The sequence below is a fragment of the Microtus pennsylvanicus genome, chromosome 8, assembly GCF_037038515.1.
Source record: "Microtus pennsylvanicus isolate mMicPen1 chromosome 8, mMicPen1.hap1, whole genome shotgun sequence".
In the NCBI taxonomy this organism is placed as follows: Eukaryota; Metazoa; Chordata; class Mammalia; order Rodentia; family Cricetidae; genus Microtus; species Microtus pennsylvanicus.
The window spans coordinates 71125561-71135348 of NC_134586.1; the positions used below are offsets into that span (position 1 = coordinate 71125561).

At 35.5% G+C, this 9788-nt stretch overlaps 1 pseudogene; it reads left to right on the forward strand.

The window, feature by feature from the left end:
* The first annotated feature begins 8877 nt into the window (after positions 1 to 8877).
* On the forward strand, positions 8878 to 9537 carry LOC142855572 (large ribosomal subunit protein uL6 pseudogene; annotated as a pseudogene).
* Positions 9538 to 9788: the final 251 nt, after the last annotated feature.

Genomic DNA, 9788 nt, shown 5'->3' on the forward strand with positions numbered 1-9788 from the left:
AATGGGTCAAGTTCCTAAAAGACACAGTGGCACAGTAGAGATGGGTAAAAGGAATAAGAAAAATATGTAAATTCTGTATCTAGAAAGGGTTACATAAAAGTGCTAAATACACTACATGACATGGAGAAGGGCCTGTGTTGTTAAAAGTTATGGCTTTCTAAGCTTGAACACATTACCTGCAAGAGAACACAGGTAATCAGTTTGCAAGAATAGTTCTCGCACTGGTCCTTTTCAAAACAACAAAGATGATAGGGCAAATAACAACAGAATAAAACTGAGTTAGCACTAAGAGACAAGTGACTTATGATTGTGTAAAGTGGTCTTTTTGTTGGATTCCTATCAGTGGGAGAGGGGACTTCAGATAAAACATTTCTTTATTTGGGACCATTTCTTTTCCTACAGGGTTGCCTCATCCAGCCTTTATATGAGGGGAGGTCTTATTGTATCTTAATATGCCATGTTTGGTTAATATCCCTGGAACCAAAATTCTGAAGGATGATGTTTCTCTGATTTTTTGCTTGGCCCATTTATCATCTGTGTAAAGAAGGAATACTGAGTCTTTTGAATTAATCTTGTATCATGTTTATGAGTCATAAAAGTTCCTTGGGAGACTTTTTGGAATTGCTTATGTAAACTATCATATCATCAGCAAACAGTGAGAGTTTGACTTTTTCTTTTCCAATATGTATCCTCTTGATCTCCTTTTCGTGTCTTATTGCTCTAGCTAGGACCTTAAGAACTGAATTGAATAGATATGGAGAGAGTGGACAATCTTGTCTTGTTCCTGATTTCAGTGGAATCTCTGCGAGTTTCTCTCTATTTAGTTTGATGTTGGCTGTTGGCTTGCTATATATTGCCTTTATTATGCTTAGGTATGTCCCTTGTATCCCTGCTCTCTCCAAGACCATTTATTATGAAGGGATGTTGTATTTTGACAAAAAGCTTTTTTGGTGTATTGCTGGTGGGAATGCTAGCTGTTACAGTCCCTTTGCATGATTGTGTGGTGATTTCTCAGAAAATTAGGAAACGACCTTCCTTAAGACGCAGTAATACCACTTTTGGGGATATATCCAAAAGATGCTCAATTGTGCCATAAGGACATTCGCTCAACTATGTTCATAGCAGCTTTGTTTGTCATATCCAGAACCTGGAAACAATCTAAATGCCCCTCAACCAAAGAATGGATAAGAAAATGTGGTACATTTACACAATGGAATACTACACAACAGAAAAAAAACAACAACATCTTGAATTTTGCAGGAAAATCAAACGAACTAGAAAACATTATTTTGAGTGAGGTAACCTAGACACAGAAAGAAAATTATCACATGTATTCACTCATATGTGGTTTTTAAATATAAATCAAAGAAAACCAGCCTACAACCCATAATTACAGAGACTTAGAAAGCAAAGAGGACACTAAGAGAGACTTACATAGATCTAATCTACATGGGAAGTAGAAAAAGACAAGATCTCCTGAGTAAATTGGGAGCATGGAGACCTTGGGGGATGGCTGAGGTGGAGAGGGAAAGGGGAGGGAGGGAAGCAGAAAAAAATGTAGAATTCAATACAAATCAATAAATAAATAAAAATAAAAGGGAGGCATATTCTTTTGAGATTCTGTGGAAAAAACATATATAAGTCAAAACTTGAACAAACATTGAAAAAATAAGTTTGGAAAGAAAACATTATTGACACCAAACTCTAGGTATCAATTGTAAAATTTGAAGTCCAAATTGCACTAGAATATCTTCAGCAATAATAGAGCAATGCTAGTTTCTCTGGGGAAAATGAAAATCCCTCTTCATGAAGAGGGAAAAAGAGAGAAAGTAGAATGTTAGTAAAATCAGAGTTATATTTCAGAATATCTTTGATGATTCCATCAGAACTGACATAGACAATAAAGATGAAGTGACTCTAAGGACAATTTAATGAAGTTATTCAAATATAAATCTAATATAATAAAAATATGAATGCAAAAGATAATTCACCTAAAGTTTGAAGAGAAGAAAAATGAAACACTCTGAATGCACTAACATTAAACAAAGAAACCAAAAGAGAGCTAAAGAAATATAGAGGAAATGTCTAACATTAGGGACAGATAAAAACTTTGAAACACATACTTACCCAAAAATCTTCAAAAAAAAAAAACAGAACTGAACACAGTGCCTTAGACTACTCATTTGCTTTACTCCCTCTGATGAGTGGGTGGGGATGGAATAGGGGAAGATAGGGTAGGGAAGGGGAGGGAGGAGGTACTGGGACTATTATGTAAAATTTTTAAAAATTAAATAATGAAAAAAATATAAACAGAATCATACATGACTGAATCAACATCATCCTATGAAATTGCTTTTAAAACAGTCCAGTGGGATTATTGAGAGATAATAGAAAAATGCTATGGTTGAGTACTGTTAAAGCTGCATAAGGAAGATGATAAGCATCCAAATAATTAACAGAACTAAAAATTAAAACTAGAACCCGACCCACACTTACATTCAAAAGGCCAATGCATTAAAATAAATATTATGAAAAGGGAAAGGAAGAAGAGGGTTAGGGACTGAGACATTTTATGAGGCAGGGAAACTAATAAAAGACTTCTTGGTTTGGTTTAAGATAGCACATTTCTCTGCATCCCAGACTGGTCTGGATCCCCTTCTGTTATCTAAATGGATTCAGGTGTTAGTAGATTCTCCTGTCAAAACCTTCATATCGCTAGTATTAGAGATGTGGATCAAATATATACTTATGTTTAATAGTAATGAGACAACAAGACAAGCAAACAAAACCCACTTATGCATAATTGAACATGCAGTAAAAACTGGAAGAATAAAAGAATAATAAAAATTCCCAGATAGAAACTGAGAATTTACTTCTAAGAAACTAATTGAAGAAGAAATGTTAAAAGTCCTAAGACAGAAAGAAGTTTTGTTAGGCAGAAATGTAGACGTACACAAACCAGATCCTGTGTTTTCCTCATCTTTCTAGAGAAGTTCTAACAGGAACGGATGAACAAATGCTTGGAAAGTTTCTACACCAAGGTGATTTATACTTCTCATCAGCCCTACATTTGCCCAGTGTTAAGCCAGAACAAGCTCTCTCTCTTTGCCTCCAATCACAGCAGAGGTCTGTTCTCTGTACCAAGAAATATAGCAAACAGATGGAGATCATATGATAATGGAGCTTAAAATATGACTGTCACTAAAACAATAAAATAAAGTTAACTGTACATGTTCAAAGTTGAATATGGTGAATGATGATTTAAAATGTACTTGACTATGATAATTTGCCAATTAATAACAATAATTAATGTTATGGTAAAAATGCCATTTAGGATATCCTATCAAAAACCAGGAAAAAATAAACATAATAAATTATCAATAGACTGATGGGGAAATTTTCCTAAAACTATGCTAAAGAGTAAGTATAAGTATCTCAAAATAAGTAAAAGCTGAAAAATGTTACAAAGGATTATGAATTGTAAAAAAGAAGAATCAAACGGAATATTGGAAAAATTGAACTACAATGCAGTGAGTTTAATGAATGGTGTCCCATAAAATAAATACTCAGCTCCAGAATATGTGAATGTGTTCTGATTTATACAGACAATATAGGTATAATATCTGAGATAACATAGGTGCATCCTAAAGCTAGTGTCAAGTCCTTAAAAGAGAAAAGGGTCTAAGAAAATAGATCTGTGTGTAAAACATTTGCACAAACATGAATATATAAGGTTTAATCATGCACACGCATACAAAATTGGCCTGGTAGCCCACTTCGGAAACTGCAGTGTCCTTAGGACAGGATAGAAGACAGAGTCAGAAGAATTCCTTGAACCTTAAAGCCATATGCAAACTCAAACAATGAGAGACCCTCATTCCTACAAGGTAAAAGACTAGGATCTATACATACATTTTGAAACACACACGCATACACACGCACACAGGCAAAAACACACAGGCATATACTCACAACCACATTGCACACAAACATACACATAAGAAAGAGGGAAAATAGAGAGAGAGAAGAGAGAGAGAGAGAGAGAGAGAGAGAGAGAGAGAGAGAGAGAGAGAGAGAGAGAATAATTCATCTATACCAACACACAGTAACACATCCTACAAAGCAGGTATAGATAAATGATGTACTTAAGAATCTATAAGCTACAACAGTAGAACAAATCTGGAAGAGAAAAGTGTTAACTTTTCTATAGAATGTCAGAGAATCTGGGGCCCTGGCAGCATGTTGATTTTAGATATTTGGTGTGAAATTTTGAATAGAATTACTTTTATTATATTTCCTATTATTAAAATAGATTATTTCCTCAAAAATATGTCCTGATTACAGTTTCACCTCCATCTACTCCACCCATCCCCACATCCCTTTCCATCTGGATCCATCCCCTTTAGGTCTCTCATCATAAAATAGACTTCTAAGAGTTAATAGTAAAATACAACAAAATAAAAAAATAATAATAAGGTAAAAATATCACATCCAAGTTTTACAGGACAAACCAACAGAAGGGAAAGAACCCATGAGAAAGCATGCATATCAGAGACTCACTCTTTAGAACACTCAGGGATCCCATAAAAACAACTGAACTAACGGCTTTAAGAGAAATGCAGAGGACATGATGCAGACCCACACAGGGCCTGTGCTTGCTTTTTCAGTCTCTGGGAGTTCACATGAGTTTTCTTCAAGTTGATTTACAGGACCTTGTTTTCTTGGTGTTTTCCATCCTTTCTTGCTTTAAATCTCTTTCCACCTCCTTTATTCCAGGGTTCCCTGGTATCTAAGGGGAGGTATTTGATGGACTCAACCAATGTGAACTGAGTATTTCAAGTTATCTTACTCTCAGATTAATGTCAAGCTGAAAGTCTCCATATTCATTCTCATCTGCTGCATGTTATATATTAATTTATATTTGGATATTAGCTATTAAGTCAATGATAACAAAGCTACAATCTGTAGAAACAGAAATAAAAGATGTAGAGTAAGTTGCTGTGGGAGCACATTCTGCTCCTTCAGCCAATAGCCTTTAAGATACCAGGCCACTTGAGCATGGTCTCTTTTGCTTAAAAAAAAAAAAACAGTAGTATCTGTGTCCTCCCTCTCTTTCTTCCAGCTCCTGCTTGTGGCTGCTAGACTCTGTTCCTTATCATGCAGAGGGCTGTTATCAAGGACAGTGATCTGTAACTTTATTCTTTAAATGAATAATCGTTTTATTAATCATAATTCTAAACTGGTGTAGAATTATTTTGTGACTTATGCCTTCAGTATGTGACTAGAAATAATGGATGGATATCATTAGGAAAGAGGAATAAACTGATCATTATGAATAGATGGGCATGCTGGAATGGGAGGATCAAGTAGGTAGTGGAAGAGGTGAGAAAGTTGAGAAAGGGAAAGTGGGGAAAGACAGTTAAAAGTAAGGGCCATTTGAAGAGTAGTATGGAAACCTAATATAGTAGAAATTTCCTAAAACATGTATATATATGAAGGTGATCTAAATGAAATTACCAAATAATAAGGGAGATAGAATCCCAATAATCCATTTCTTGCCATGAAACAAAGCTTCCAGTAATGGAATTTGGTTAGATCTAATTGAATTGCTGACCAAAGGGGTCCCATGAGAATTCTCAAACCATCTAGACTGATGTCAGGACAACAGGTTGTTTTCTACAGAGAGATGTCAAGGTTTCCTTACTGAGCACAATACCTACACAACTTATTTAACATTGAAATAGAGTTAGTACCTACATAGGACCTTCACCTCCATGTTCTAGTTTCTCTAGTATAGGAAGGTATTCTAAATGCTACCAAAGGAAAAACATAAACACTAAACTAGCCACAAGCCCTTTAATCTAAAATGGTACACTGCCTGCAAGTTATACTAGTGCAATGGTGGCACAAAGTTAGCAGAAATAACTAACTAATATCTGATTTGATTTAAGGTTCACTCTATGACATGGAATCCATACCTAACACTGCTTGGTAAACTAAGAATCAGAGACTAGATAGTACAGAAACCTAGGGTAAAACATATATTACTGGTCTAAAAATAAAAAAAAGAAAACATGGTGATATAATGAATCCTAATGATATTCTGCTACACTCCTACATAAGTGTCCTTTTTTATTTTTTTTTAAACATGGGAGTAACAAAGAATTAAGTATTCACTACAAGGAAATAAGACTGGAGCTAGAGGGATGTCCCAGGGTGCATAGTACTCTGATAGAAGACCTGTGTTCAGTTAGGAGGACCCACACTTCAGAACAGCCTGTATGCAATTCTTATCTCCAGATCAACTCACTACTCAGGCCATGAGAGGCATATGCACATACATAAAAGGAGACACATAAAGCTGTATACTTAAAATAAAATAAAATAAAAAGAAAAGAGATAGAGAAAGAGAGTGGGGAGAGAGACAAAAAGAAAAAAAATCCTAAAAGTAAACCAAAAGCAAAAATAAAACTGCTTACCCCTAAATACTAGTCAGGTAATATAAAGACAAGATGTAATACAGGTAAATATTTTCACAACATATACCTAACTATTAATTGGTATCTAGAGATTAAAGGACCTTTAAAACTTAACACAAAACAGAGGAAAACAAGTCAGCAATGTAGAAATGCAATGGACACCTCTACAATTAATTATTTATGAATGGAAAAGACCTACAAATGGGAAATAATCACAGGAAAAGATCTTCAGAGTGATGAAATAGCAGGAAAAATGTATACTAAAATCCAGCTAAAAATACTTAATGTTGATAGAAAATACTAGAATGGACATATAAACATAAAACTTGATCACTAATGCATTATGACTAGGCATGGAGAAAACACAGTCATGCTTTAAGCCATACTTAGTGATTGCTTATAAAGCCAAACATTGAATTTTTATGTAACTAAGCAACTGCACTCTTTGGCATCTCTCTGCGAAAATAACCAATTTATGCTTACACAAAGGCCTGTAAGCAAATGCTCACTCAGGCTATGTTTGTAAGCACAAAGCTGGAAAAATTGTTGAAAGTTATTACATAGGTGATTGTGAAAATACAATTTTGTAAAATATATGACAAGATTGCACTCATAAGTAAAAAGAAAAGAGTCTTCATTGCAAAGAAGATAGCTGGCTTTCTAAGAAATTATGCTGAAGTTAAAACCACAAACTTCAAAAGAAAATAAACACACACACACACACACAAAGCACAAACCCCTAAGGTGACATGCTGTGACATTTTATGTCTACGTCATGCGGAAATGATGAAACTTCAGAATCTGAGAAGGTCTTGGTTGCGAGACTTAGTGAATGTTGTAGAAGAAAAGCAAATACCTGTGATAAAATGTAGCCATACTCTCTGTGTGGATGGGATTACTCCAATTTAGACCCTGATAGTAGATGTACATGTTTCTTTAGATATATTAACATTAAAACAAACATACATGTACACCCATACTACATCAATCACAGGTCAATATAAGCGAACTTTTAAAACTGGTGTAAGAGTCACAGGTAGGACCAATCTCAGAATTTTGGTTATAATATCATGTTATGATTTTGAAAACTTGTACTGCTGAACACAGGTGAGTGTATTTTACATGTAACCCTTTTTTAAACTCCGAAAATCTCTTTTTGAATTTGTGGTTAACTCAATAAAACATTCATGAAGGAGCTGACCAAATATTTGAAGTTAACTCAGTAAAAATGAAATTTAACTCTGCTTAACTATATTTAGAAATTAAGTAAACAAAAATATATCTGGATGGCAATATTGAAAGTCCTAGAATTAAAGAGTTCTGGCCGGGCGATGGTGGCGCACGCCTTTAATCCCAGCACTCGGGAGGCAGAGGCAGGCGGATCTCTGTGAGTTCGAGACCAGCCTGGTCTACAGAGCTAGTTCCAGGACAGGCTCCAAAGCCACAGAGAAACCCTGTCTCGAAAAACCAAAAAAAAAAAAAAAAAAAAAAAAAAAAAAGAGTTCTGACAATATCAACTGTTATAGACAATAAGGAGAGAATTATATTGTTTGATATGTGAATAATGGTAAAACTTAAAAACCAGTGGTTTTGCGAATTTGTACAATCTGAATAATCATTTTAACTGGGAACTGTTTTTACTCTCCTTGAGTAAATTGGCAGCACCTAATGTTATCTTTGTTGTCAAGACTGTTAGTGATGTGATTGGCATCTAATTATCTATAATCCATGAAAGATCACTTCCTTCAACACATAAGATGAACCCACAAAAAGAAATTAATATATTTCAAAATGGCAACAATCCTGAAATGGGAAAGCCATGTGAATTGAAAGCTAGCTTCAGAAGGAGGTGATGTTTTGCCTCATAGGGTGAGGGCAAATAGCACTCTGAGTGACTACTTGAGAAGCAAAGTGAAGCAGGTAGGTAGACAGGCAGATGCTAGTGCTTGGCTCTCACTTGCCTGCTCCTAGTTACTAAATTCTGCATTTGTTCTACAAGATGGGTTGACCTCCTCTTAAATCTACCTATCCAACATGCACAAGTCCAGATATGTATTTCCTAGGTGAGTTTAAATTCAAGAAAGAACATATTTTCACAAGGAGCCTATCTTTTAACAGTAATTCTACCCACACCAACAATTGCTAGAGAAGTGTAAGAATAGGCCTTCCTGGTAAGATGTATGATGTAAATCTTTGTCCCTCCTTTATTAATAATCAGAAACTGAATTAAATATGTCAGATTGATGGAAAAAATATTTTCTCTATTCATAAACAACATAATTTTCCTCGATACAATAGATTGCTGATACCCAAGTAATATACTGAATGAAAATTACATAGGTAAAGGAAGAAATTAGACACAAAAGCATAAATTGGCTCTCTTTGCCCCATCTACTGAGAGAATGAAGACCATTCTCAGCAATCAGACGGTCGACATTCCAGAAAATGTGGACATCACTCTGAAGGGGCACACAGTCATTGTGAAAGGCCCCAGAGGAACCCTCCGGAGGGACTTCAATCACATTAACGTAGAGCTGAGCCTTCTTGGGAAGAAGAATAAGAGGCTCCTGGTTGACAAATGGTGGGGCAACAGGAAGGAACTGGCCACCGTCAGAACCATCTGTAGCCACGTTCAAAACATGATCAAGGGGGTTACGCTGGGCTTCCGCTACAAGATGAGGTCCGTGTATGCTCACTTCCCCATCAACATCATTATTCAAGAGAATGGGTCTTTGGTTGAAATCCGAAATTTCTTGGGTGAAAAATACATCCGCAGGGTTCGGATGAGGACAGGCGTTGCTTGTTCTGCCTCTCAAGCCCAGAAGGATGAATTAGTCCTTGAAGGAAATGATATTGAACTTGTTTCAAACTCGGCGGCTCTGATACAGCAGGCCACAACAGTTAAGAACAAGCATTTCATGAAGTTTTGGGACGGTATCTATGTGTCTGGAAAGGGAACAGTGCAGCAGGCGGATGAGTAGACCGAAGTTACCAGTTCCAGAAACAAGAGCCTGAATTTTAATATGATTTGGGGTATCTTTTGGGACAATAAAAGACTTGTATTGATAAAAAAAAAAAGCATAAAATTGTAGGACAGCAAAAAGAAATCTAAAGTTAAGGCAAACCAGAAAATAACTTAAGTCTCAGATGGGAAAACTGAAGTGAAGTTACACAAAATAATATTGTGAAGGTCTGAGATCGCAAACATATTTTTGCACTAATAGATCCTAGGTTGAAATAAATCTAAATGTAAGATCAAACTATTAGTTTATGTTATTAACAATAATATTACCACACAGTTTATTCTGA